General features: G+C 44.4%; 1 protein-coding gene across 8 annotated transcripts in view; it reads left to right on the top strand.

Annotated features, from left to right (window-relative positions):
• RBM47 (RNA binding motif protein 47) overlaps nucleotides 1-27,916 on the top strand; it is a 91,234-nt gene that overhangs the window by 21,949 nt on the left and 41,369 nt on the right. For 2 of the 8 annotated variants that reach the window (XM_081208902.1, XM_081208903.1), the window contains exon 1: nucleotides 19,062-19,259. The exons of 4 other annotated variants lie outside the window; for them this stretch is intronic. The gene's annotated coding sequence lies outside the window, so the exon portion shown is untranslated. Of the gene's footprint in view, nucleotides 1-19,061; nucleotides 19,260-19,483; nucleotides 19,730-19,765; nucleotides 19,914-27,916 lie in introns of those variants that run through there. 2 more of the 8 variants (XM_081208905.1, XM_081208904.1) reach the window with 2 other exon arrangements.

Below are 27,916 nucleotides of genomic sequence, written 5' to 3'. Positions count from 1 at the left end.
TCGTAATCTGGGGAACCGGGTTCACGTCTCCGCTCCTCCACATGCAGCTGCTGGGTGACCTTGGGCCAGTCACACTTCTTTGAAGTCTCTCAGCCCCACTCACCTCACAGAGTGTTTGTTGTGGGGGAGGAAGGGAAAGGAGAATGTTAGCCGCTTTGAGACTCCTTAAAGGGAGTGAAAGGCGGGATATCAAATCCAAACTCTTCCTCTTCTTCTTCTTCATTTTAATGACTGCTACGTACTCTAACGTTACATCTTAAACAACCAAGAGTTTTGTGACATCATCAGCTATGGGTTGCATCCAATGACTGTCCTCCTCAAAACAGATCTGTTGAAATTCATGTTAATGTCTAAAAAGGTAAAGGTAAAGGACTCCTGACAGTTAAGTTCAGTCGCAGACGACTCTGGGGTTGTGGCACTCATCTTGATTTACAGGCCGAGGGAGCCGGCGTTTGTCTGCAGACAGTTTTTCCGGGTCATGTGGCCAGCATGACTAAGCCGCTTCTGGCGCAACGGAACACCAAAGCCAGAGCAGCGCACGGAAATGCCATTTACCTTCCCGTTGGAGTGGTACCTATTTATCTACTTGCACTGTTTGGTGTGCTTTCGAACTGCTAGGTTGGCAGGAGCAGGGACCGAGGAACGGGAGCTCACCCCGTCGCGGGGATTTGAACTGCGACCTTCTGATCAGCAAGCCCGAGGCTCTGTGGTTTAACCCACAGCGTCACCCGTATTCCAAAATTTGTATATATGTACCTGTAACTCTGCCTAAAATATACCATGAAACAGATGAAGTAGATTGTAGTCCATGAAACCTTATTTTAGGGATGTTTTCTAGCTAAGATATTCAGAATGGACCCATTGAAATTAATAGACGTACTTAGACATTAACAAAGGGACGCGGGTGGTGCTGTGGTCTAAACCACTGAGCCTCTTGGGCTTGCCGATCAGAAGGTTGGCGGTTCAAATTCCCACAACGGAGTGAGCTCCCTTTGCTTGGTCCCAGCTCCTGCCAACCTAGCAGTTCGAAAGCACACCAAACAGTGCAAGTAGATAAATAGGTACCACTCCAACGGGAAGTGGTACCACTCCAACGGGAAGTGGTACCTATCTGTTTTGAGGAGGACAGTTATTGGATGCAACCCATAGCTGATGATGTCACAAAACTCTTGGTTGTTTAAGATGTAACGTTAGAGTACGTAGCAGTCATTAACCCCAGGGTGGCAACCCCAGAGTTGGCCACAACTGGACCTAATGGTCAGGGGTCCCTTTACCTTTACCTATATACAAATTTAATCAATCAATTAGTAATACAAGGGGGAGGGGACCGGAAACAGTGAGGTAAGAAGGAAATGAAAGGCAGGAAAGTTCAGCTGGTGAGGGACATAGGTAGGGATTTCAAAGACAGAATTGACATATCCCAAATGTGGCACTTTGTCGTGGATCATGGGCAAGTCAATCGGAAAAAAATCTCAGTGGTTGTTTTGTTTTTTTGCGTTTTCCCTAAAAATGTTCAACCCTAGACATAGTTTCCAACTCTATGGGGCTGAGGACAGAGCTCAGCCCCCCAAAGTGTGTAGGGACGGGGCTGAGTCCCCTCATTCATGAGGGGGCTGGACCTTGGCGGGCCTTGCAGCTCCTTCCCAACACACATGACATCACATGTGTGTTGTGTCACATATATGATGTCACTTTTGTACAATGAGCCTTCCCAATGTTGGGTGGAATTCGTTGCCTCTGCCTGGTGATAATCACCTTTATTAAACTGTGACCATTCATGCAAAGAAGTTATTTATAACACAGACATCCTGGCATGGGCAAGCCATTAACATTCACCCTTCAGATTTCAGCTCATAGCATCAAGAGGTTCAGTGCTGGTCTGAATAGGCACCATGGGTTTTAATCACACTAAATGTGTTAATTGACTTACCTAAGACAAAATGCATTGTGTTACCAGGGACTTTTCTGTATTTCATTTCCTTCTCTTCACTCTTTACACCACCCATTTAGGTATCTTTTATCTATCTATCTATATCTATCTATATCTATCGGGATGGAGGTAGTGCTGTGGTCTAAACCATTGAGTCTCTCGGGCTTGCCAAAAGGTTGGTGGTTTGAATCCCCATGATGGGGTTAGTTCCTGTTGTTCTGTCCCAGCTCCTGCCAACCTAGCAGTTTGAAAGCACACTAGTGCAAGTAGAGAAATAGGTACCGCTGTGGCGGGAAAGTCAATGGCGTTTCCATGCACTCTGGCACTCGTCACAGTGTTCCATTGTGCCAGAAGCGGTTTAGTCATGCTGGCCACATGACCCGGAAAGCTGTCTGTGGACAAACACTGGCTGCCTTGGCCTGAAAGCGAGATGAGCGCTGCAACTCCATAGCTACCTTTGACTGGACTTAACCGTCCAGGGGTACTTTTATCTTTTTTTTACATCTATCTATCTGTCTGTCTATCATCTATCTATCATCTATCTATCTATCTATCTATCTATCTATCTATCTATCTATCTATCTATCTTTCTATCTATCATCTCACTCAGAATAACACTTCATGCATCTGATGAAGCCGGGCTGTAGCCCATTATTTATACCATAATGGGTTTTCTAGCCTTGAAGGTACCTCAAGACTATTTTGTTAGTCTCCACCAGGAACAAACAAACCTGGCTACCTCTCTCAAAATCCCATCTTCAGACCCCTACAAGATGCAGAGACTTATCTTGTCTTCCCAATCATGCGAGTGTTTTGCTCCTCCCTTCTGTTACTTTGTTTGCCATCTAGCCTGATTAAGAGTTCTAGAGATCTGGAAAGCTTGCAATCTATTAAACCCCTCAGATGTGGTTGTTCAAATGTGAATTATCTCCAAGGAGCTGAATGTTGGACCCAATACTACGCCATGCACTTTCCCCCTCTTTTTCTCTTAAAAAGTTGTGGCGGTCCTTTCAAAGCCCAGTAGTTCTGCTTGTACTCACAAAAAGCCACTTTATGGAACACAGCATTGACAACCCGCATGTTCTCAGTACAACTCTCCAGGTCTCTTCCAGAAAGCTGGTTTGCTTTCTTCTGACTTTGTTTTCCTACGTCTGACAACTCACGTTTGAACCAAGGTTGGGCATTGAAATTTGCCACTGCCTGAAGCATAGGTATAACAATGAGAGGAACGTTCCTGGGAGATAATCCATTAAATTAGGGAGTACTGCAAATCCAATTTAACACTCATCGCTAGGAAGATGAAACAAATTGTGACAGCAAGGATGTGGCACTGGAATGAATACCAAAATTAACTGGAGATCAAAAAGCAAAACCCTGAAGATAGATTGATTGTCAACTCAATCCCCACATATAACATAACAAAAGCAAGTCTACCTGTGAGTTAGTAAAGTAAGAATTGCTTTGCAGTTACAAAAACAGTCTACAATGGTGATGGCGACTACATTCCTAAATGGTGAAGGGGGGGTACTGAGGTGACTATTAGCCAATATGCCTATGTCCTGTGGAGGGGAAATCGATCTGACGTGTGTGCGTGAATAGGCTGGATACCTGGATTCAAAATGCAGGGCTTTGCACACCTTCCAGGAGGAGAGAGCCCCCAGGAGAATTCAAAACACCCTCTAATAATAATATAATAATAATAATTTATTATTTATACCCCGCCCATCTGGCTGGGTTTCCCCAGCCACTCTGGGCGGCTTCCAACTGAATATTAAAAGCAGTACAGCGTCAGACATTAAAAACTTCCCTAAAGAGGGCTGCCTTCAGTTGTCTTTTAAAAGTAAAATAGTTATTTATTGCTTTGACATCTGCTGGGAGGGCGTTCCACAGGGCGGGCGCCACTACCGAGAAGGCCCTCTGCCTGCTTCCCTGTAACCTTACTTCTCGCAATGAGGGAACCGCCAGAAGGCCCTCGGCGCTGCATCTCAGTGTCCGGGCTGAACGATGGGGGTGGAGACACTCCTTCAGGTATACAGGACCGAGGCCGTTTAGGGCTTTAAAGGTCAGCACCAACACTTTGAATTGTGCTCGGAAACGTACTGGGAGCCAATGCAAACGTACTGGGACCTTGTAAGGTCGTGTCGGCATGGATGTTAAAATCCCCCAGGGCAACCAAGCTAGGTGTCTCCATGAGCATATCCGCCATGACCTGAAGCAGCTCGGGCAGGGAATCCTTGGTGCAGCGGGGAGGTCGGTACACCAATAGGAATCCTGTACTGCCCCTATTGCCCAACTTCCAGAACATGCACTCAGAGAACTGGGTCTTCCCAATAGGACGCCTGGTGCAGACTAATGACTTCCTAAAAATCACTGCAACCCCCCCTCCCTGCCCACATGACCTGGGTTGCTGTGCGTAAGAGAAACCTGGTGGGCAAGCAGAGGCAAGGACAGGCCCATCTGCTTCATCCAACCAGGTCTCTGTCACACATGCCAGGTCAAATCCTCCATCCACAATCAGGTCATGGATGGCAGTGGTTTTATTCATCATTTACCTGGCATTGCACAGCAACACTTTCAGGTCATGTGGGTTTCCCTTGCTGATTCCAGTATCCTTCCGGTCAGGACCAGACCTGGAGGCAGGGATAGTCCTCAAACAATGACTAAACTTGCCTCCTCGGTAATGACGTGGTCTGGTCTTAGCGTAACTCCTCCTCCTGCCCGTGATCACTGAGATCGGGTGTCCCAACACATTCCCTCCTGTGGAACCTGCCCCAGCCATTCTATTGGCTGAGGCCCACTCCCAGGCAGCCCTGACCCTTCCCCTTAAAAGGCAAAATACAAACTATATAATAACTTAACAGAATATTAAAATTAGAAGCACAGCAAAAAAACAATAGTGCTAAAATTAAACTACTCCCCACCCTAACTAAATACCGTATTTTTTGCACCATAACACTCACTTTTTTCCTCCTGAAAAGTAAGGGGAAATGTCTGTGCGTGTTATGGAGGGAATGCCTACGGGTGGCATGCCTACGGATTTTCCTCCTATAAAAACTATGTGCGTGTTATGGTCGGGTGCGTGTTATAGAGCGAAAAATACGGTACTTAACCAACCACAAGCAGAAATAAAATTATAAAATCATAAAACATTATATAAAACAACAACAACAACAACAACAACAACAACAACAACAACAACAACAACAACAACAACAATATCTTTATTGTCATTGCCCCCTCTCAGGGACAACGAAATTACTTGGCTGCTCCATCCACCCAGGTAGGGCACTCCACACAAAATCAAAACAACTATAAAAACACTAATTAAAACAATACAGTATAATACAGCAAGGAAGATTAGATGACTTTCAAAGTCCAGGCTTCCCATTCAGGGCCGAGATCGCTCTGGAGAAGAAGCTGTTCTTAAGACGGCTTGTTCTTGTCTTCATCGTCCTGTATCTCCGTCCCGACGGCAGGAGCTCGAAGAGACAGTGACCAGGATGCGATGGACCACCATTTAAGGTGCAGCAAATTAAAAGCAGTTAAAACATTTAAACCATTTTGTCACTTGCTGCAGGTAGCTGCTCAGGCCTCTAAACTGTAGTGGTGAGTGCAGACCCCGCCCCCTAGGCCAGATGGAATTGGCAGGAGAGGGAGCGGCCCTCCCAACACTCACGCAGGCAGCAACAGCAGTTAGCCAGCAACAAAGCAACAAAGCTCTGAGTTAGCCAACAACAAAGCATGGAATATAAGTTCCATTTTGCATATCCCATTTAGTCTGTCTCAAAACACTTCCCCCCACCCTCTAGTAATGAACTTACCATGCACTGTTAAGTAAGTTTAAAATGCTTTACTTACTAAATCCAAAGGTCTGTTTCATGTGTTATTCTATGCAGCAGCAAGGAGAGCACAGGTCAATTGCTCCTGGGTGCAGAATACATCATATAGTTTCAAATATATGGTTTTCTGGTTTTATATCTTGATTTTATTCTGTGAACAGCCCTGAGACCCCCAGGTAAAGGGTGGTATATAAATTCAATAAATAAATAAATAAAATAAGTGATCTGAATTTTAAGCAAGTTCAGACACGTCCGTCCTGGTGCGAAGAGAAAGAAAGGAAAAGAAGCATCTTCACTTCCTCTCTCGTGGAAGCAAGGGGCCGTGGCCTTGCCGAGTTTAGGAACAGAACTTTGTGGTCTTAACTCTTTCACACTCTAACTAGGAGCAATTTCCCACGTGTCCTGCCTTCCCTTGTCAGTGGCCTCTGTTTATCAGTTGAGTGGAGTCACCAGTGGGGAGAATAGAGGGGTCACCTATAGGGGATTCCCATAGGCTTCTGGTAGACCCCTATTGAGAACAGGATGCCAGCCTATATGGGCCATTGGTCCAATCCAGAAGGGCTTTTCTTATTGTCTTAAAGTGGTGGACAATCCACCATTTGCAACACCCCTCTGGGAACAAAGGGAAATTGGATCCAGTCAATCAGAGGCCATCTTAGTTCATGCCTGCCGTGCCCTCAGAACACCCTGGTTCAGGGCCAAACACTTGCTGCTACAGGTGGGACTGTCACAGGTTTCTAAAGTATAGGTAAAAGGTAGAGGATCCCTGGATGGTTAGGTCCAGTCAAAGGTGACTATGGGGTTGCAGCGCTCATCAGGCCCAATGGAACGTGGGTACTGCTGTGGTCTAAACCACAGAGCCTAGGACTTGCCGATCCGATCAGAAGGTCGGTGGTTCGAATCTCCGCGACGGTGTTGAGCTCCCATAGCTCTGTCCCAGCTCCTGCCAACCTAGCAGTTCAAAAGCACACCAATGCAAGTAGATAAATAGGTACCACTGTGGCGGGGAGATAAACGGTGTTTCCATGCACTCTGGTTTCTGTCATGGTGTTCCGTTGTGCCAGAAGCGGTTTAGTCATGCTGACCACATGACCCGGAAAACTGTCTGTGGACAAAATGCCAGCTCTTTCGGCTTGAAAAGTGAGATGAGCGCCGCAACCTCATAGTCACCTTTGACTGGACTCAACCGTCCTGGGGTTCTTTACCTTTTTTCTAAAGTATAGCAGGGCTTCTATGGGAGCCAGAGGGTTTCCATGGCCTAACAAAACTCTAATCCATCAGCAGAGAGGAATTTCATTCCTAGCCACTTCCAGACAGTAGATTTGGACATGAGGATTTCTCAGTGTGTGTCCCTGCACCCAATATTGATCCCTTTTCTTTATTACTAAGTGGAAGAGCTAGTTGTTAGAAGGGTTTGTAGCTCGACTCCGGATAACAGACAGGCTTCTAAAACACCTTGGGTATAGAAAAGGGTGTGTCGTTGTTTTTGCATTGCAATTATCTGTGATAATTGGGAAACTTTAGATTGCAGGAGTGATGTGATTTAGAACATGTGTTTCAATGAACTCCAAGTACTAAGCTCTGGTGCTGTTTACTCGGAGTGATTATGATTGACAGCTCAGAGCTGCTTACCTTGACAAGGTGAGAACTGGCAAAGGCACATCTCACGTTTTCCTACTGGAGAGACTTGTGGATGCATGAAATGGGGCTTCTATTCCAGTCAAGTTACTTCATAGTGGAATTCACAAGACATAAAATCTATCAACCACCCCAACCACCGACAGTCACATCCTTTACTGCCAACCTGACTGCTCTTAGCTGTCAATCACAATCACTCTGAATAATGCATTATACGTAGGGCTGCCTCTGAAGATGGATTGGAAACTTCAGCTAGTGCAGAATTCAGCGGCCAGGTTGCTCACCAGAGCAAGACAGTTTGAGCATATTACACCCATCCTGGTCTGACTGCACTGGCTACCAATTAGTTTCCAGGCCCAATTCAAAGTGCTGGTTTTGACCTATAAAGCCTTAAACGGCTCAGGACTGCAATACTTCAAGGACCGCCTCTTTCCATATGAACCTACCCGGACCCTAAGATCATCTTTTGAGGCCCTTCTTCATATGCCTCCTCCTCAAGAGGTCCAGAGGGTGGCAACACGAGAATGGGGCCTTCTCTGCAGTGGCTCCCCGTCTGTGGCATGCTCTCCCCAGGGAAGTTCGCCTGGTGCCTTCATTATGCACCTTTAGGCACCAGGCAAAAACACTCTGTTTTAACCAGGCCTTGTTGATCCGATTTACATCCTATGCCCTATGCGGTATATTATTATTATTATTATTATTATTATTATTATTATTATTATTATTATTATTATTAATAACAACAACAACAACAACAGCGTGGGAGCTTGGAGTTGCCAGAGGGTAGAAAGCTCAGTAGATAGCTCAGGACCCAGCTTCAGCCCCCTAAAGTCTGTTGTGAAAATCCTTGAAGAACCGCTGTCAATTAGTGTAGAAAATACAGAGTCCAGAAAAGTCTGTCTCTGTATTAAGGCAGCTTCTGCCCATTCTCAGACGCACTTCACCTCAGGTGTCAAAGGTTTCAAAACCCAAAGTTGTCAACCCTAGACTCTATCAATTTCATTTCATTTCATTTCATTTTTTTTTAAAGAACATCAAATTAAATGACTCTAAGCCACGACTCATAAGTGTAACTGATACCTTGGGTTTCTTGCTATAGAATTAAGAACCGGTTTTGTGGCATATTTGATAGGCACATGTGATACACCCTCTTATCGGGTGCTTTTATTGGTCTTCAGCTTTCCCTTTTGCATGGAAAGTTTTTAATAAGGCTGCTCTGGGCAGAGCCTCTCTTAATAAACAGCAAAAAGAGTCCACATTGTTCTCCTGGGCGGGGGGAGGAGGAAGGCTCCCTTTTATTCAGCAAAGAAGCAAACAATGTTTTGGTCTCTTCTGCAAGTCTGTCTTGCGGTTGCCAGACCTCAGGCCCGGGAACCTGTCTCAGGCTGTCTCAGTTCCACCGTGGCGACTCTAGCATATGCCACACCAATTCCACCCGGTCATTTTGATACACTGGCACCCTATTTGCAAAATTTAACCATTCCCAAATACAGACACGTTTTCACTTACGCGAGATTGAATATGCGACCTTCGGCTGTACTTGAGGGTCGATTTCCAAAAATCTCGCTGGGAAAACACTTCTGTCCATGTGGAGATGGCAGCATTAAATCGATAGCCCATTTGCTTCTAGCTTGCACTCTTTATAAAGGTTTGAGGAGTGAGGTTACAGTGGTACCTTGGGTTAAGTACTTAATTCGTTCCGGAGGTCCATTCTTAACCTGAAACGGTTCTTAATCTGAAGCACCTCTTAAGCTAATGGGGCATCCCGCTGCTGTCGTGCCGCAAGAGCACGATTTCTGTTCTCATCCTGAAGCAAAGTTCTTAGCCAGAGGTACTATTTCTGGGTTAGAGGAATCTGTAACCTGAAGCGTATGTAGCCTGAAGCGTATGTAACCCGAGGTGCCACTGTATTATTACTTCTCTACTACTGTCCATAGGGACGCGGGTGGCGCTGTGGGTTAAACCACAGAGCCTAGGACTTGCCGATCAGAAGGTCAGCAGTTCAAATCCCCGCGACAGGGTGAGCTCCCGTTGCTCGGTCCCTGCTCCTGCCAACCTAGCAGTTTGAAAGCACGTCAAAGTGCAAGTAGATAAATAGGTACCCCTCTGGCGGGAAGGTAAACGGCGTTTCCATGTGCTGCTCTGGTTTGCCAGAAGCGGCTTAGTCATGCTGGCCACATGACCCGGAAGCTGTATGCTGGCTCCCTCGGCCAATAAAGCGAGATGAGCACCGCAATCCCAGAGTCGGTCACGACTGGTCCTAATGGTCAGGGGTCCCTTTACCCTTTACTACCCTTTACTACTGTTCATGCCTGGTCGCTCAGCCATTGCTATTGTGTCCTTCCTTCTGGCAGATCAAGATAACCAGGCAACAGCAAAAACTGCAAAAATTTTAGTAGGGGCAATCAGAGCAAGATCTATTATCCGATTATTGATGTAAACCTTCAGAGTGCATTTTGCATAGTAAAGTTTTTACCTCTATCTTCAGCACATTGTATTTTATTTTATTCCCAGGGCTAGGGACTGGTGCAAATAAAGATTCTTCCAATTTTGCTACATCCATCCCAGTCGTGCCCCCCAGCAGCTGCTATTTGCACACATATATGTTTAAGACATATTCAATGTGACCACGCTTTTAACATAATGGGTAGAAGAGGCACTTTTAGAAGGAGAGAGGTGCACCACACCTCTGCAATCCTTGGACTTGCTAATCTCCAGTGGACCAAAACTTCTTTTAAGAATTTTCACCTAGCAGGCAGAGCTGGGAACAACCTCTGCGTCCCCTTCCTCTGGAGACAAGTATGGCTCAGTAGAAGCTTTCATGCATCCTTGCAAAACACACAGGCGCAAATACTCTACCCCCTAAAGTGTTAATCTTCAAAACAGAAATATTTCTTTTCTCCTATGGTTAAGTTATGACAGCTTGCTGAGGCAGGCAACATTATGGTACGAGAGAATTACAAATGTTTGACAAAGAGCAGCTAGCATGTCACCTTTAGGCATCTAAGGAATTTGCTGTTTCCAGTTTACACTTTCTAAATCGGTGGGGTCTAGTCGCACTTTCTGCACATCGGGGTATCAAAATTAAATGAGGTTGTATTCAGACTGGTGGCACAATCTCAACCATGTCTGCTCATCTTGGTTGCTCCCAGAGCATCTTGGTTGCTGCAGAGCACCGTTATTATTATTATTATTATTATTATTATTATTATTATTATTATTATTATTATTATTATTATTAATATACCACCCTACACCTGGGGGTCTCAGGGCAGTTCACAGAATAAAATCAAGATATAAAACCACAAAATACATGTGGGATGGGAGAGCCATCCTGTGGCCAGCTCATACAACATATTCCCTAAGCTCAGATCCACGCCACTATCTAAATGTCTTGCAATCTATCCTCCCTTCTGCCATATAGTGGTATCTCTGGTCTTGGCAATGGAAACTACAAGTAAGTCAACGATTCTGAAATCATAGAGTTTAATATTTCTGTTTCTGTCCAGAGGAACATTAGGGGGTTTAATATCTCTGTGAAGGATTTTCAAGTTTTCTTTTGTGTAGTGCTTTTGAAGTTGTTAAAGTGATTTTGCCAAGAATGCTAGACTGACAATTCATCCTAATACACTATGTATATCTTTTCAAACTCTAGCAAACAGGTAGCTATGAGCTCCATACACAAGAGTGCTCTATAAAATTGAACGATAGACAGCCACAACTTTGCAAAACTACATCCAAATCTATTAAAACTCTTTCTATTCCTTTTTCATTGGCTGTTAATTGCATTCTTCTAATGACCCTAATTTTGCCCACTTTGAAACTTTTACAGGACAGCCAGGAGCCTGAGTTATAAAAGGGGTGCACTTTTTCATAACCTACGGCAACTTTTAATAGCTACGCTGGAGCATTAACAAGCAATCCAGTAAGAGCTGTTCGACAGTGGAATTTGCTGCCAAGGAGTGTGGTGGAGTCTCCTACTTTGGAGGTCTTTAAGCAGAGGCTTGACAACCATATGTCAGGAGTGCTCTGATGGTGTTTCCTGCTTGGCAGGGGGTTGGACTCGATGGCCCTTGTGGTCTCTTCCAACTCTATGATTCTATGATTCTAATGCACACATTAGGTATCATTCAGTTCCAAGTTAATAAAAAGAGAGTGTGGAAATAACCATGTATTCCCAAAAGGCAAGGTTGTAGATAAAATTATTGGGATGAATATTACAATTTTGGGGGGAGCAATTTTCTTCATTCTGTCTGAGCAACCTATATCATCTGGATTTGGCAAATTTTAGAAAATCCATTTTTAAATTTCCAATTCTTCCTTTCTGCTCTTGGCAATTCATGTTCCATTCTGATTGTTCTTAAAGTTAAGCCTATCCAAACACCCTTTCCTAATCTATTTAGGAATCCCTGAAAGCTTGTCACTGACGCCCAAGCATGGCTTCCAGGCTGTCACTATTTTGGAGTGGGATTCAATCAATCACATACCTATACCAGGAAATTCAGACTGTGCAATTACAGTTGGTTGGGACAACAAGCTCTTGCGCAACAAACTCGTTTCATCCAGAAGATCGAACTTTTTTGTGATAAGGAGAGAGATTGGGGAATACACTGGGAATTGTAGATAGATAGCACTTGCTTTGAGGCAATGGTGTCTAGCCTTCTTGCAAACAAGTCAAGAGGAATGCTCAATAAACATGTCTCCTGGAAGCACCCAAAATGTGTGGCAGAAGATTCTGGGGCATGATCTGGAGCACTCACTATAAATAAAAACTTAGTAAGCTTTTGTCTGTGCTGCAGTGGTATTCCCAAGTGCACCTCTGGCTTTCTCCAATATATTTTAAAGGTAAAAAGGTAAAGGACCCCTGGACGGTTAAGTCCAATCAAAGGCGACTATGGGGTTGTGGTGCTCATCTTGCTTTCAGGCAGAGGGACAGCTTTCACAGACAGCTTTCCGGGTGATGTAGCCAGCATGACTAAACTGCTTCTGGTGCAAAGAGACACCGTGACGGAAGCCAGAGCACACGGAAACGCCGTTTACCTTCCTGCTGCAGCGGTACCTATTTATCTACTTGCACTGGCGTGCTTTCGAACTGCTAGGTTGGCAGGAGCTGGGACAGAGGAATGGGAGCTCACTCCGTTGCGGGGATTTGAACGGCTGACCTTCTGATCAGCAAGCCCAAGAGACTCCGTGGTTTAGACCACAGCGTTGCAACGAACCCGACAGAAAAAATGCAAAGCATTTGCATGGGGGCAAAACCTGATCATTGCCAACAGAAGCTGTTAGGTGGACTGCAACATGCCTCTGTATAGAAGAAGCCAAAGACCCACTGTTCATTCCTCTGCAATGTAAGACACTTCCCATTAGCACCTCCCACTTGAGCATTTTGCTAGCAATGCAACATTTCTGCATGCTCAAAAACTTTAGCATTTTCTCCACATAACACAGTGGGGTGCCCGAGTGAATGTCTTGACTGAGGGCCATTTGATGAATTCAAATGTCCAAGTCTCTTAACAAGTATGCTGCACCAGCTCCATACTGATCAATGTGTAATCTAAGCATCGTTTGGGGGTGCGGGTGGCGCTGTGGTCTAATCCACTGAGCCTCTTGGGCTTGCTGATCAGAAGGTCCGTGGTTCGGATCCCCATGACAGGGTGAGCTTCTGTTGCTCTGTCCCAGCTCCTGCCAACCTAGCAGTTCGAAAGCATATCAGTGCAAGTAGATAAATAGGTACCGCTGTGGCGGGTAGGTAAACAGCATTTCTGTGCGCTCTGGTTTCTGTCATGGTGTCCTGTTGCCCCAGAAGCAGTTTAGCCATGCTGGCCACATGACCTGGAAAGCTGTCTGCAGACAAACGCTGGCTCCCTCGACCTAAAAAGCGAGATGAGTGCAGCAACCCATAGTTACCTTTGACTGGACTTAACCACCTAGGGGTCCTTTTTTACCAGAAGCGGTTTAGTCATACATGACCTCGAAAGCTGTCTGTGAAAGCTGTCCCTCTGTCTGAAAGCAAATTGAGCGCCACAACCCCATAGTCGCCTTTGATTGGACTTAACTGTCCAGGGGTCCTTTACCTTTTTACCTAAGCATCGTTTATATATTCAACCACACAAAAATGTACTTGTGCATGTGTTTCCCCCCTCCTCCCATTTTTAAAAGCCCGTGTGCACCACAAAAAATACAGCAAGCCCATTGTATCAGTTTAAATAGACAATCTTAAAAGTGTTCACCTTGGGGAAAGCAGTAAGTGCCATTTGTTGCCATAATACTGCCCAAACTAGAAACAACACTGTTACTGTGCCCTTCGTGCCTCCCAGGCAAGCTGGGCTTGGCAAGCTATAAACTCTCCTGGAAACTCAAAGGTGTTCTCCCCTCACCCACCCCCAAGTTCCTTTACTTCCAGGTTGCGATCTTCCAATAAGGAACCGCTGCTCTAAATGTGCCCCCTCCCTCCCAGTGGCAGTATGGTGCAACACAGCAGCGCATGTCGGAACCGGTTGGACAGCTTCAAGGAAGGAGATATTGTGAAATGAACTTTTCTGCAGCCGCCAGATATGTGAAGATCAAACTGCAAGACAGCAACTGTTGAGAGAGAACCTAGATTTCTGAATTAGATTCTGATACTTTCTTTGAGTGCGACCATTAAAATATGCTAGAGGAGTGAATGCAAACAGATACTTCACATTTTAAATATTTCGCCGTTGCAGGAGCTTGAATCATCAAATGGCAGAGTTGGAAGGGACCCCAAGGGTCATCTAGTCCAACCCCCTGCAATGCAGGAATATTTTTGCCCAATGTGGGACTCGAACCCACAACCCTGAGATTCAGAGGTTCCTGCTCTACCAACTGTGCTAGGAATGTTCCCTTAAGAGAGAAGGCTAAAGGGATGTGGGTGGCGCTGTGGGTTAAACCACAGAGCCTAGGACTTGCTGATCAGAAGGTCAGTGGTTCAGATCCCCACGATAGAGTGAGCTCCCATTGCTCGGTCCCTGCTCCTGCCAACCTACAAGTTCGAAAGCACATCAAAGTGCAACTAGATAAATAGGTTCTGCTCTGGCGGGAAGGTAAACAGCGTTTCCATGCGCTGCTGTGGTTCGCCAGAAGCGGCTTAGTCATGCTGGCCACATGACCCGGAAGCTGTACGCCGGCTCCCTCAGCCAGTAAAGCGAGATGAGCGCCGCAACCCCAGAGTCGGCCATGACTGGATCTAATGGTCAGGGGTCCCTTTACCTTTACCTTTACCTTAGAGAAGGCTAACGTTTTACTTTGCTATCCAGGTTTGGATTTAATTCCCTGCTTTTGGTTTTCACTGTGCTGGGCAGGATCTGTAAAAAGTGGAGGAAATTTAAACCAAAGTGGGCGAGAGAGAGTCGCTGCCAAAAGCACCGTACCCAGTTGTCATAATGCTCATGGAACTTGAGAAGAGTCATCTACACATTTTCTTACTTTTGCTGCTTTAAGCTACCCGACTTTTGTTTTCACATTTCACTACTGGGAGCCCAGACCCAAATGTCCCAAATATGTTTGCAATCCCCCTTGCCTCCACAGCCAGATTTCAAGGTACATCTTACCTGTAACTTCTTTGGGGGGGGGGGGGCAGGAATCTGCTGTATCTTATTCAAACCTCATCCAAGAAAAAACTGGCTATTACTGATCATTGGCTAGAGGTTTTCCTGTCAAGGACTTGGTTGACGGGGCAGAAGGAACCAATCGCCAGCAAGCGAGTAGAGGCTGTCTCAGCCCTAAAACTCAGACACAACTTCTGTAATCTTATAGGCAAGAGCTGCCCTTTTATCTGCAATTGTGAAGGCCATTGAGACAAAAACCATGCAGGGGAACACGAGAGCAGACAGCCTGGAGAGCTCTGAAGGCTTCAGTAGAAAAACAACTCACGTCAGGGTGGAGCAGACACAAAGTCCGGGGTAGTGTTGACCTAAGCCGACCCAGGAGCTGTTTATAGGATCGGCAGCCAGTCAAAAATGGGAAGATTGTTGCAACAGAAAACAGAGGATCTGTCAGGACTCAAGCCCAAAGAGGTCCTGATCCTAGGACCTAGTGGGTTGTTTGGCAGGGACGGAGACCAGAGTATAGCAAAGGCACATGACATGGCAATGTTTATGTATATGGTTAGGCTGTAATTTTATTTTCATTTTTGACCTCGCTTCATTATGATTACTGGAGAATTGTCACAGTCAATTCCTATTCTTTTCAGAGTGGCTTGGTTAGATGAGTTTGGTGTGAAAATCCTCTCCCAGCACCAAGACACTGGAATTCCATGCTGAATGCGTCCCGTTCAAAATGCTTTCCATTTAAACAGTAGTCACACTGAGCAAAAGTTTTTTGAGGAGGTGAAAAGCACATGTGTCCCAAGAGGTAGAAAATATACATCTGGACTCAAAGCATGCAATTGAAGGTGATCCCCAAAGAAACCAAAACAATGTTAGCGTGCACATTTAACCTTATTTCTTGCTCAGCCACACAGCTGCAAATAAAATGTTTTAAGTGTGTTGCAAAGTGCAATACACAAATATGACACTAGATGGCGACGGTGAGCTGTGGTAAATCCAGTGTATTTTTCAAAACGTTTTTTAAAAAGCATTTTGGCAGCGTTTTTTTATATGTGCTTCGATTCCACCACTGTTTCCTGATTTATCTGCATTTGTTTGAAAAAGCCACTTCCATTAAGCGTGGGGACTTTTCAGATTTTCACAGCTGTTTCACCACAACACCAGCGCACACACTATTCTGGGGTTATATCAAGCTTTCAATACTGAATTATTGCAGGATATCGGTCGTAGCCTTGTGCTGCCAGCCATGGCAGAGCTCAATGGAGGGAGAAGCCAGCCAACCAGCCAAGTCTCAGGGGGTACATGCTTGGAGGCAGAGTCCGTATGCAAGATTCAGCCCAGTCCTAAGGTCAGGAGTATTTCAGTTCACGTAGTCAGATTATCCGGGGGGTCAAGAAAGCTAAGGGTCCAAGGTCACGAGAAGCAACAAACAGCAAGGTCTAGTCAGGAATGACGAATGTTGTTTCCAGAAACTGACTGAGACTGCAAACCCTGCTTAAGAAAGCTGGAGCTGGCCGGTTCTCATCAGGAGCAAGAAGGCTGATCCACAGCAGGTGGAGTTCCTTCACCTTCTGCTCCTTCAGGCTGCTGCTAGGCAGGTGAAGCCGACTCGTGGCCCATGACAATATCCCAAACACTGCAAGGGGACTCCGCATCTCTTCTCGGCAATGAATAAACATTGGCGTGCCAAGCTGCCCTTGAATATCTATGCACTCTTGACAGAGGTTGATCTCTGAGGCTGTGTCATGGGGGTCAGAGTACTCTCTGCCATTGGCATGCAAATGACAAAAATACCTTTTATTTATTTGTGTTCGTATGATAATGGAGAACTTTGTAACACACAGGGCGTGTCATTTTGCCTGGACAACAGTTTTGTCTCTTTATATATGGGAACCATATTTTTGGAGAGATGGGGAGATATAAGCTCAAAAGAAGATGGAGAGACACTTGTAACAATCTAAAGCTTTGCCATATGTCCCATTGCTTCCAAGTAAATATGATCAATATTGAGCTTCAAGACATATTTAACACGACATATCTTGTTGAAGGTCATTCAATGTTCACACAACACACTTAAATGGGGTTGCCATATTTTCAGAAAGCGGAAATCTGGACACAAAAGTTGTTAAGCTTTTTTGCCAAAATTGCAAAGAAAAAAGAGAAAAGGTTTTAAAGCTATTTTAAAGGAAAATAAGCAAAAACGGCACTGCCAACATGATTGCCATTCGTCTGGAACTTTCCGGACATTTTCCCCATTTTCGCCTGGCACTGCTTCCAGCTGCAGTATTCCGGGTATGTCTGGGAAATTCTGGGTGTATGACACCCCTAACTTAAAATAGCATGATGCTGCTTTAAATGGTTACAGCTTCCATCGAAGAATTCTGGGAGCCTGTCTAAATAATATATACGCTGTTGGAAAGGCCTTGCTTCCAGCCATCTTGAAAATGGGTGCAACTTGAGTTTGACTTTGAACTTGAAAAATATAACGTGTGTTCTGAAGGCATGAACCAACTGTCAAGCTTTTCTCTTTTCTTTTGCAAAAAAATCTCCAAAAAAGAAGAAGTTTTTAAAATTATTTTTTAGGGAAATGGCCAAAAAATTCAATGCTTCTGATATGAGCTGCAGTGTGCCCAAATTTTAACCGATTTTTAAAAAATCTGCCGGGATGTCATTTTTGGCGGATGAATCCCGGCTATCTCTGGGAAATTACAAGACGTATGGCGGCCATGCACACTTTCTCGAGCTCGCAAACTGGCAGTTGCTGGCACTCTAGGCTCTCTTCGCCCCTCATAATAAACATAGATGAAGACTGTAAATGTGCAATGTTCCCTTGCTTTCAGGTTCCTTGCTATAAAAGCAACTATATGTATATCTGTAATGGAGAGGGTCTGAGGCTTGGACTTAGGCTAGTGAGTTACCTGGGAATGCGTGGGTTGAAGCCGCAGAGGACTGGGAGAGTTGCAGGGAAACCAAAATGCTTGTTTAAAAAGCTATTGTACTCCCAGCCTTACTGTACGCTTGTGAAACATGGATCACTTATAAACGCTAACTCCTCAAAAGACCCCATCAATGGTGTCTCCAAAAAATGTTACACATCACTTGGGAAGACAGGAGAACTAATGCCAGCATACTGGAAGAAGCAAAGATCACCAGTGTCAGAGCATTGATTCTTCAACATTCACTTCATTGGACTGGTCATGTTGTTTGGATGCCTGATTATCATCTTCCAAAGCAACTACTCTATTCCAAACTTAAAAATTGAAAGTGTAATGCTGGTGGTCAACAAAAGAGGCAAATCTAACAAAATGTAAAGGCAAATCTAACAAAATGTAGCATAAACACCGACAATTGGGGAACCCTGGCATGTGAACGCTCCAATTGGAGCACAGCCTTTAGCAAAGGTGTCATGGGCTTTGAAGACGCTCAGAATCAGGACAAAAGGGAGAAATGAGCTAAGTGGAAGGCACACTTGGCAAACCCTCACAGTGATCAACTCCTGCCCAGAAACCTATGTCCCCACTGTGGAAGGACGTGTGGATCCAGAACTGGCCTCCACTGTCACTTACGGACTCACTGTTAAAACCGTGTTCATGGAAGGCAATCTTACTCGGCTAGGATTGATCGCCAAAGTAGAAGCAGCTACCTGAAAGTGGGTGTGCTCAGAGCCCTAAGGCAACATGAAGGCCGGACAGTCCAGACTGACCAGTCCTGGCCTTCTGACCTTACGTGGTCAACAGAGCAGGAACGCCTACCTGCAGCATTTCCAGGCTTTCCTCTGGCTCGAGAACATAGGCTCCAGTTTGGGATTTGGGCATGTCTATCCCTGGCCTGCCTCTGGCAATGAGCTGAGAACTGCATGTTCATTTGCTGTGATTTCCTATCTGCTTTTCGGCTTGCCGTGTTTCATTCCTGTTCTCCACTGTTCTAACGCCAATCTCTGTGTACTCGACAATTGCAATTAATTTACGAGGGAATTATTCTCTCTCTCATTCTCTCTCTCTCTCTCTCTCTCTCTCTCTCTCTCTCTCTCTCTCTCTAAGCCTTATTTTCAAGTCTTGCGCAATTCCCGGATTTAGAAAGGTCTGTTCGTTTTGGTAACTGCTGGGGAGTACCTTGTCCGCTCAAATGCTTTCACTGTGTTAGTGCCAGTTCCTGCTCTCATCCTTCTGTAATTGTTAACTTGAATGGAATGCAAAAACTCTGGTTTGGGGCTAGTAGAACTTTAACTTTTGGTAGATGGCGAAAAGCAGGAATGGAGGGAGGTAGACTTTTGCTGCTTGAAAGGTAAGTCCGTATGTGTGTTTATATCCATTCATGTTGCATGGGACAGTTTTGTGGTTCTCTGCTTTTCCTCTTTTTCCTTTCCTTGCGTTCAACGTGCTACGTATTGTCTGCTCTTCTTCTTTTTTACAAAAACGCAGCTGTCAATGAAATGTCTCTGTTTCGTTCCAAAGATTTATTTTGAAATCGAATACTGTTCCTTTCCTAACTGCTCCTTGTCGGGTTTTTTCCAGTTAAACACGCCTAGGCTTGAGTACAGATTAGAAGTTAACAATAAGGGGAAAGGTTGTTGCGATTTATGCCCCACAATTACACGTGAATAGTCTTGACTGATATATCTATGGAGGGGTTTTTTCCTCCCCCCTGCCCCCCGCAAGGCAGATAAAGTGGCAGTGGCCAGGGAGAGACACACGCTGGGATTAAATCTCGAATCTGCTGCCCTTGCTGCATTTGTGGTTACCTGAATACTACCTGTAAGTGCTTTGTTACCATTGTACCCTGTTCTCAGCGGTGTTTGCATGGAGGGTGGAACTGAAGGTTGTTTAGTGTCTTGTAAAACATTTACCAAAAGCAGCCAGCCATAGATTTGAAGGGCATTCCATCGCCAGTGAGGGAGCGAAGTTGCACGAAAGAGGGCGGACGCCAGGTACTTGCCAGGTACAGTTTCATATTTTTCATCTTCTCCTTATCCAAGAGGCTTTCGGCAGAGGGGCACCGTTTGTGATGACGTGGAATGAAAACGAAACGGGTCCCAGATAGTTCTGTTAAATAGCACCCACGTAGAATTCATTTCCATACGTGACTTGCAGGAGTGAACATTCAGTGACTGTTTGTGGATGGATTTGGGTGGTTTTGCACTAAACAAAAAAACCCACCCCAGTGTTAGTTACGAAATGGTTTCAATGTGACTCAGCAGCAGGCAAATCACCCATGAGTTTAGGGTTTGCAACATTAACAATGTGCAATTCAGTGATTTGCAACTTGGATGTTAGAGGCTGATTTTCTGTGCAAGGTTCTGCTCAGTGTTTTCTTTGTAAAACAGATATTAGAAAGAAGGCTAGCTTACTCTTGTGGCTTTCCCCTCGAACAGTGACATGTGTGTTAACATGTTCTGGCATAAACACGGATAGTTTCGGATTTAGAGAGAGTGTTAAAAATGGAGGATTTTACTGGCAGTTAGAAGCTACACAGTATACAATTAGAGGTTAATTATATAGGGATCCCCAATCTCGCTTGCACGCAAAACTTCACATTTTGTGAACAGCTTGAGAAAGTCACATACCAACTTTTTGCGCATGGGGAATGCAAAGTGTATGGTTTGTTGGCAAATGGGCTATTCTGTACACTGCAAAATGTAACAATGCAAAAGAGGCTTGCTTTTCTGTGCGCTGCTGTTTCGTGGCGCAAAAGTGTCAGAGTTTTGTGTCGCCCAGAAAAACCAATTGTGCCACCTTTTTCAAAGCAACAGATACTTTTTGAATCGTGGCCGCATTCACCTGTTGAGCCTATGTGCTCTCCAATTTACGCTAAATGGATAGTGCCGGAATACAACAGTTCCTAAACAACATTAATATGAATATGAATTAAATTATCTTGAGCCGCTCGCCATTGCTATTTGTGTATAAAGGACACAACACATTTCAACCATTCCTTTGAGGGTAGCGGTTCCCTTCCTAATCGCTGTATCCTAAAGACTAAAGATCAGCATGACTGTAATCCAATGACTCTGTACCTGAATCGGTTTTTTGAAGAAATGCTTTACCAAAAAGAGCAGTCTCCAATTTGCAGCTTTTGTAAACAGGCCTGCCTGTAATACAGTGGTACCTCAGGTTAAGTACTTAATTCGTTCCGGAGGTCTGTTCTTAACCTGAAACTGTTCGTAACCTGAAACACCACTTTAGCTAATGGGGGCTCCTGCTGCTGCCATGCCGCCGGAGCACGATTTCTGTTCTTATCCTGAAGCAAAGTTCTTAACCTGAAGCACTATATCTGGGTTAGAGGAGTGTGTAACCTGAAGCGTATGTAACCCAAGGTACCACTGTAGTGCTTTAGTTTTCCTCATTTGCTAGGACAGATATGTGGTGGACTTCATTTGTCTTATACACTTCGCAATACAGTATGTAGTTGTTTGTGTGCCTAAATGGTCAGTTCTCATGTTCTCGGTGGGCAGAAGACAGATCAGGATTTACTGGAAGACGTCTGGGAAATTTGCAAGTGATCTGCAACGGCAGAAGGGCTTTTTCCAACTAAATAAGCCTACTGAAAAGTAGAACAGAACAGAACAGTATGCTGTCTTTTGTGGGAAAGGACCAAAAGCTCAGTTCTGCTACCAGCCAAAAACAAATTCTTTGGCTCCGAACATTCTCAGAAGCACACTTTAATCATTTAATTCTGACTGTATGTATTTTACACCTGGCTGCGGTTGATCAGTCTAGGGTTTCTAGTAAAAAAACAAAGACGATCTAACAAGCCTGCCACTTGCTACCCCTGTGCTAAGTTTTATAGCTTCTCTTGGGTCACAAGGGCCTCAATTTGAAGCTAAAAGAGAGGTGGCAATGTTATCTATTGTCATGTGATGACATTTTTCTTTTACAAAAACTGATCACCATAAGGATTGGCAGCTTAAGAGAGATGGTACACAGTGCATGTTTACTTGGAAGTAAATCCCAGTGTGGCTTATTCCCAAATCAGGGTATGTAGGATTGGCAGCCTCAGACTTTACTGCTACTGTTCTAGAAAAATAGGAACGCCTACATACTCACACGTAAGTCCCATTTTCTTCCAAGTATATGCTTGTCTGGCCCTCTTGCATGTTCCCCAAGAGGCTAATTTAGTCATTGAGTGACTAGGCTTTCTTCAACTTGCTCCCAAATGAAATGGCCCCATATAGGTTGGATGGAGAGACAGAAGGATGAGGGGAACCCCAGCCTTGGAAGTAGTCACAAAAACAAAAATCCATATGTCATGTGTAGAGTGTTGGACGAGGACCAGGAAGACACGAGTTCTACTCAGGCCATTAAGTTCAGTGGGGGACCTTGGTTGGGGGCCAGTCACCCTCTCCCTGCCTGACCCAATTCCAGGGACTTTTGTGAGGGGGGAAATGGTGGTGGGGTGGAACATCTGAGTTCCTTGGAGAAAAAGCACCATTAACACAGTGGCAATCGGAATAAAATGGGGAAAGCGAGCTTTCCATTTTATACTGAACGTGCATTTGTTGACAGAGGTATTGCACTTTCTGCCTTCCAAAATGTCCATCTTTAATCACTTAATCCTCAAGCACACTCTCAAATTTCAGGAGCGCTTGCTCCGAAATACAGTGGCACCTCGGGTTACATACGCTTCAGGTTACATACACTTCACGTTACAGACTCCGCTAACCCAGAAATAGTGCTTCAGGTTAAGAACTTTGCTTCAGGATGAGAACAGAAATTGTGCTCTGGTGGCACGGCGGCAGCAGGAGGCCCCATTAGCTAAAGTGGTGCTTCAGGTTAAGAACAGTTTCAGGTTAAGTACGGACCTCCGGAACGAATTAAGTACTTAACCCGAGGTACCACTGTAAGTGTGCAACCTTAAGGCATTTGAAATCTTAGGATAAAACAGATAAACTGGATATCTTTTTAAATTTATTTTTTGCTGTTTTAACTTTGAAAAATGACAGAACAATAAGCTGCCCAGGTTTCCAGAATGATCTGGCTGCAAATCAATATCATAGATATAAAAATGGGCATTGGACATATTTTTTCCCTGTAGCTAGTGGGCGGGAAATGGACATCTCCCCTGACTCTCTGTGTAGCAAGGGAAACTGAATTGGGAAAATGGCCTTAGCAACTTGCTTAGATTTAGTGGGGGATAAGCTAAGGATACAAGTGAGTGGATTTTATCCCATGTTTAGTCATCAGCTGCATCCTTGTTTACTAAGTTCCAGTCAGTTACACCTGAGCAAATACAGTAAAGGTAAAGGGTCGGGACACAAGTCTCAGAGAGAAAATTAACAGCAGAAACTTCTGTTGGAATGGGGATGCTGAGGTGGCAAGAACGTCGGGTCTTCTGTATTTATTTTTATAAACTAATTTTTAATGGGCATTTTGCATGGTGCCCTGATTATGTGCAAACACACACAAATGCAGCCAGAGTATTGGAAAGCCAAAAACATTTTAAAAATAAATAGAACCATTATTTTAAAATGATATAGAAACAATACAGAGTGAGGGCATGGGTAGTACACACTAAGGAGCAGCTCCAGAGCCTTCCTTTCCCCTAGTTTGTAGGGGGATTTTTGTGGTCTTCACGGTCTTGGAATTTGCAGACCTGCCAAGATAGGTGGCAAGCTCCCAAATACAGTGGTACCTTGGTTCTTAAATACCTTGGTACTCAAACAACCTGGAACCCAAACACTGCAAACCCAGAAGTAAGTGTTCAAGTTTGCGAACTTTTTTTTTGGAAGCTGAACGTGCTCTGTTTTGAGTGTTACGCTTCCGATTTGAGTGCTACACTTCCATTTGGAGTGTTATGCCGATGTCTGTCTATTTTTGCTATTTATTTTGCGTTTTTGTGGCTCTTTTTTTGTGTGACTGTGTGGAACCCAGTTCAGCTACTGATTGATTGATTGATTGATTGATTGTGTGACTGCAGTTCATTGTTTATTGCTTTCATTTTATGGATCAATGGTCTCGTTAGATAGTAAAATTCATGTTAAATTGCTGTTTTTTAAAAATGGCTGTTTTTAAAAGTCTGGAACGGATTAATCCATTTTCCATAACTTTCTATGGCAAAGGGTGCCTTGGTTTTGGAACACTTTGGTTTTTGGAATAGACGTCCGGAATGGATTAAGTTTGAGAACCAAGGTACCACTGTACTCCCCATTGAGAGATGCAGTTCCCTGGGGACTGTGGCTGCTCAGGAATTACAATTTCCCATTTCATAGAAGCCTTTGGACCTGTGATTTTGTGTTGCAGATGCCCAAAGCCATCTCTGGTCTTGGGCCACCGGAAGCACCTTGCGTATTTGGTTGTGTTGACGGATCCAGTTGGGTCCTTTTTTTCTTTTTTCTTTTTTGCAGAGCAATAAGCAATTTGGGAGGACAGCAAGCTGTTATTGTCTTCCCTTCCAGAAGCTACTTTGTCCATAACTTCCCCTTTCAAGAAAGGGACTGCGGGTAACTAGGCAGACTTGTTGGTACAGTGTTTCTGGGGTTGCCAGTTGGAGAGATGGATATTGGGCATACAGCGGACTCGCTTCTTGCAGAGAAAACTCCCGTGTGCGTTCTTGCCTAGACGTCTCTCATGGCTTTCTGCAAAGCTGAAAGGAGCCTTACAACAAAATCCCTGACCTTCAGGAGTTAGTTGGTTTTCTGGTCTGTTGGGCAAAAAAATGCTCTCAGCACACACAACTATTGTCTGCTCAGCATAGCAGAAACAAACGCAGGAGGAGGGGAGTCCTGCAATGTGTAGTGCAAAAAGTTTGAACTTTGTACAGATAACCCTGATGCAAGATTGAAATACACCAGAAAAAAAGTTTTTAAATGTATGCAGTATGTCGAACAATATCAAAATATGCTTACAACAGTGCTGGCAGTATTAATAGATCTATAAATGGCTATAAACTGCCACCCATAACAAAGAGAAATGCATATTTGCAGCATTAATCTCCATTTACCTCTTCTTCTCCTGGAGCTACTATTTAAATGCCAGGGGAAAGAACTAATTAATCTCCAATTAAACACCAATAAGAATAAAAACAAAAGCTAGAATTATCTTGTAATTACAAACTCATCAGAATGACCTCTATAAGGCAGCCAATGTATCCATGGCTGAAATCTGCATATCAGGATTTCTGTTTTCAAAAACCACAAACAAAAGCCATTCTTAAGTAACAGAAAACACTGGGCGGGATTCAGCTAAGTTTTACTCAGGCTAGACATGTTGGAATTAACGAACATGTCTAAGACTGTGTGCACCTTGCTGTTTAGTCTAGTTCCAGGCTTTCGAATGCATCTGCACATGATGTTAAAGAACGTGGGCGGCACTGTGATCTAAACCACTGAGTCTCTTGGGCTTGCCTATCGGAATGTCGGCGGTTCGAATCCGCACGATGGTGGTGAGCTCCCTTTGCTCTGTCCCAGCTCTTGCCAACCTAACAGTTCAAAAGCACACCAGTGCAAGTAGATAAATAGGTACCGCTGTGGCAGGAAGGTAAATGGCGTTTCCATGAGGTCTGGTTTCCGTCACAGTGTCCCATTGCGCCAGAAGCGGTTTAGTCATGCTGGCCACATGACCCAGAAAGCTGTCAAATGGTGTTGGGGGTTCCGTTCCCTTCCCTGTGTGCCCCAAATATCTGCTCCAAGGGGGTTCCCTGGAGAAGACCGGAGGGAAAAAAGAACTGCTGTGTGCTCAGAAGTTCATTGTGTTGGTGGAGCTGCGACATTGGATACTGTCCTCGGCGTTCAGGTCTTGACCCTGCTTCAAGGTCTCGTGAAAGCCCATGAGGAGTCTGACAAGTGCTCTTTCATGTGGGGATGGGAAGACACCTTAAAGTCCAGTCTGTCCCAGTTCTGCATTGGGCAAGGGACTAACTTGGTTCCTCGTTGTCGTTTCTGTGTGAATCTGAAAGCACTGAAAAGCTTATTTCTGAGTAAACATGCCAAACATTGACGCCACACAATTTCACGCTCGCTACATGTGTTCGGAAGGAGTCAGAATCCTTGGGGGGAGAATTTCACTTCCTGAAAAATACATGTGAAAAATATGTAGAGCAGTATCCGTTCTGAGCTAGTTTAATGAGCTGTATGAGAACAAACAGGGGAAACAAAATGCTTGTGTTACATACTGTGATATGTGCATTACATATATCCCTGTGATCTTGTTTTATCATGTTGGTTTGCTGCCCATAAAGTTCACTAGATGGAGTACATTTCTGGTCCCCACAGTATATTGGAAGGAAAAAATACACGTATAATTTTAAGCCAGAGTGCATTTTAAACTATTACCCTTGGGGAGGGGGTTGTTTATTACTGTGCAGTTCTGTTGAACCAAGGGCTTAATGGTTTTCAGGATGAAGTTTCAAGCCCCATGCAATCAAGTACTTGGCATCAGACTTTTAAATGGGAGATATGGTTGTGTAGAAGGTCCCAAACTTCCATAAGAACTAGAAACTTAGCTTCTCTCCCCCTTTTAAATGAAGATAGAAAACCTTGGGATTCTTTTCAAGTTGCCTAGCAATTGTCTGCAACCTTTCTTGATCTGGGGTCCACCTTTAACTGAAACAAGAATTAAGGTCCCATTTCTTCATTCTTTTCACCATGCATCTTTCTGATGGTGCTGCTGTTGTGACCCATAGCTTGATCTCAACCCATCCCTCAACCCACCAGTTGAAGACCAGTGGCCTAATTTTTCAGTAACAGGAAATGCTGTCTTATGTTCTACTTTATGGTCAAGTTTGAGAATGGAGAGGAGGTTCCCAGCTTGCCATCAGGAAGGTTTATTCCTTGCAATAAATTGACTGACATACAATCATCTACCCAGCAATTGACTTAAGCCCACATTCTGCCGGTAGCCATAGATATAGTTGACCAAGCACTTTAAATGGAGTTTCTCATATGCTTATGTTAAAAGAGTCACATGGGCTTAGAATGGCATCTGTTATGTATAACATATTTTAAAAGCATATACAGTATTTTTTGCTCCATAACACTCACTTTTTTCCTCCTAGAAAGTAAGGGGAAATGTCTGTGCGTGTTATGGAGGGAATGCCTACGGGTGGCGGGGGGCGGGGATCTGCTGCAGTCGTGAGCAGAGGATCCATGGTTCCCCTTCCTTCCCTCCTCCGTGGCTTGCTTTGAAACAGCAAAGCGGGAGAAGAGCCTTAAACCCCTCTTCTGCATTATTAGCAGCATCCTTCTCCACCCACCCTACGCGTGCTCCTTGTCCCTTGAGTGCTTTTTCTTCCCTCCCCACTTAAAACGTGGTTACAAAGCATGGATCCACATGGATCCTCAGGATTTTTGCATTGGGCTGCTCCAAACTCACTGTCAGATCACATGTCTGTGGCCACAGCATGAACCACAAAAATCATACATCCACTGTTTCGTTTAGAATATTTTTTTCTTGTTTTCCTCCTCTAAAAACTACGTGCGTGTTATGGTTGGGTGCATGTTATAGAGCGAAAAATACGGGTAAGTGATCAGTATTAGAGCCTTCATATGCTTAGTGCATCTATATTGATTAGGATGTCATCTCAAGTGTAAAATAATGTTGACATTCAATGTTGGTGGTCTGCTTCTAAGATTATGGTTATTATTAATACACTTTCAAGCCAAATCAGTACAATCCAGTAATAAGATGCATTGCATGTTCTAGCATACCACAGATACATTCAGTTTTCTTTTCAATATCTTGCGTCAGTTTCTCTTGCTGTATTTGGACACTTCTCAGATATTATTGAACAGGATTACCCACACGTTTCTCTTCTCGATAAAGCAGGTAGTTAGTGTTTCATTTCAAAGTCTTCATGCTATCAGCCGTTTCATAAATGGCATCACACCTAAAGTGGGAATGCAACACACATTTCCAAACACAAAGTGCTCAACAGAGAGGCCAAATTGAGGGCAACTCTCTGTTAACTGAGTGCTTGATGGCAAATTCAGATTTCCTTGACACATGTGA

Source organism: Podarcis bocagei (genome assembly GCF_964188305.1).
Source record: "Podarcis bocagei genome assembly, chromosome: 9".
Classification (NCBI taxonomy): domain Eukaryota; kingdom Metazoa; phylum Chordata; class Lepidosauria; order Squamata; family Lacertidae; genus Podarcis; species Podarcis bocagei.
The sequence above is the reverse complement of the archived record's forward strand: the minus strand, read 5'-3'. Positions and strand labels throughout refer to the sequence as shown.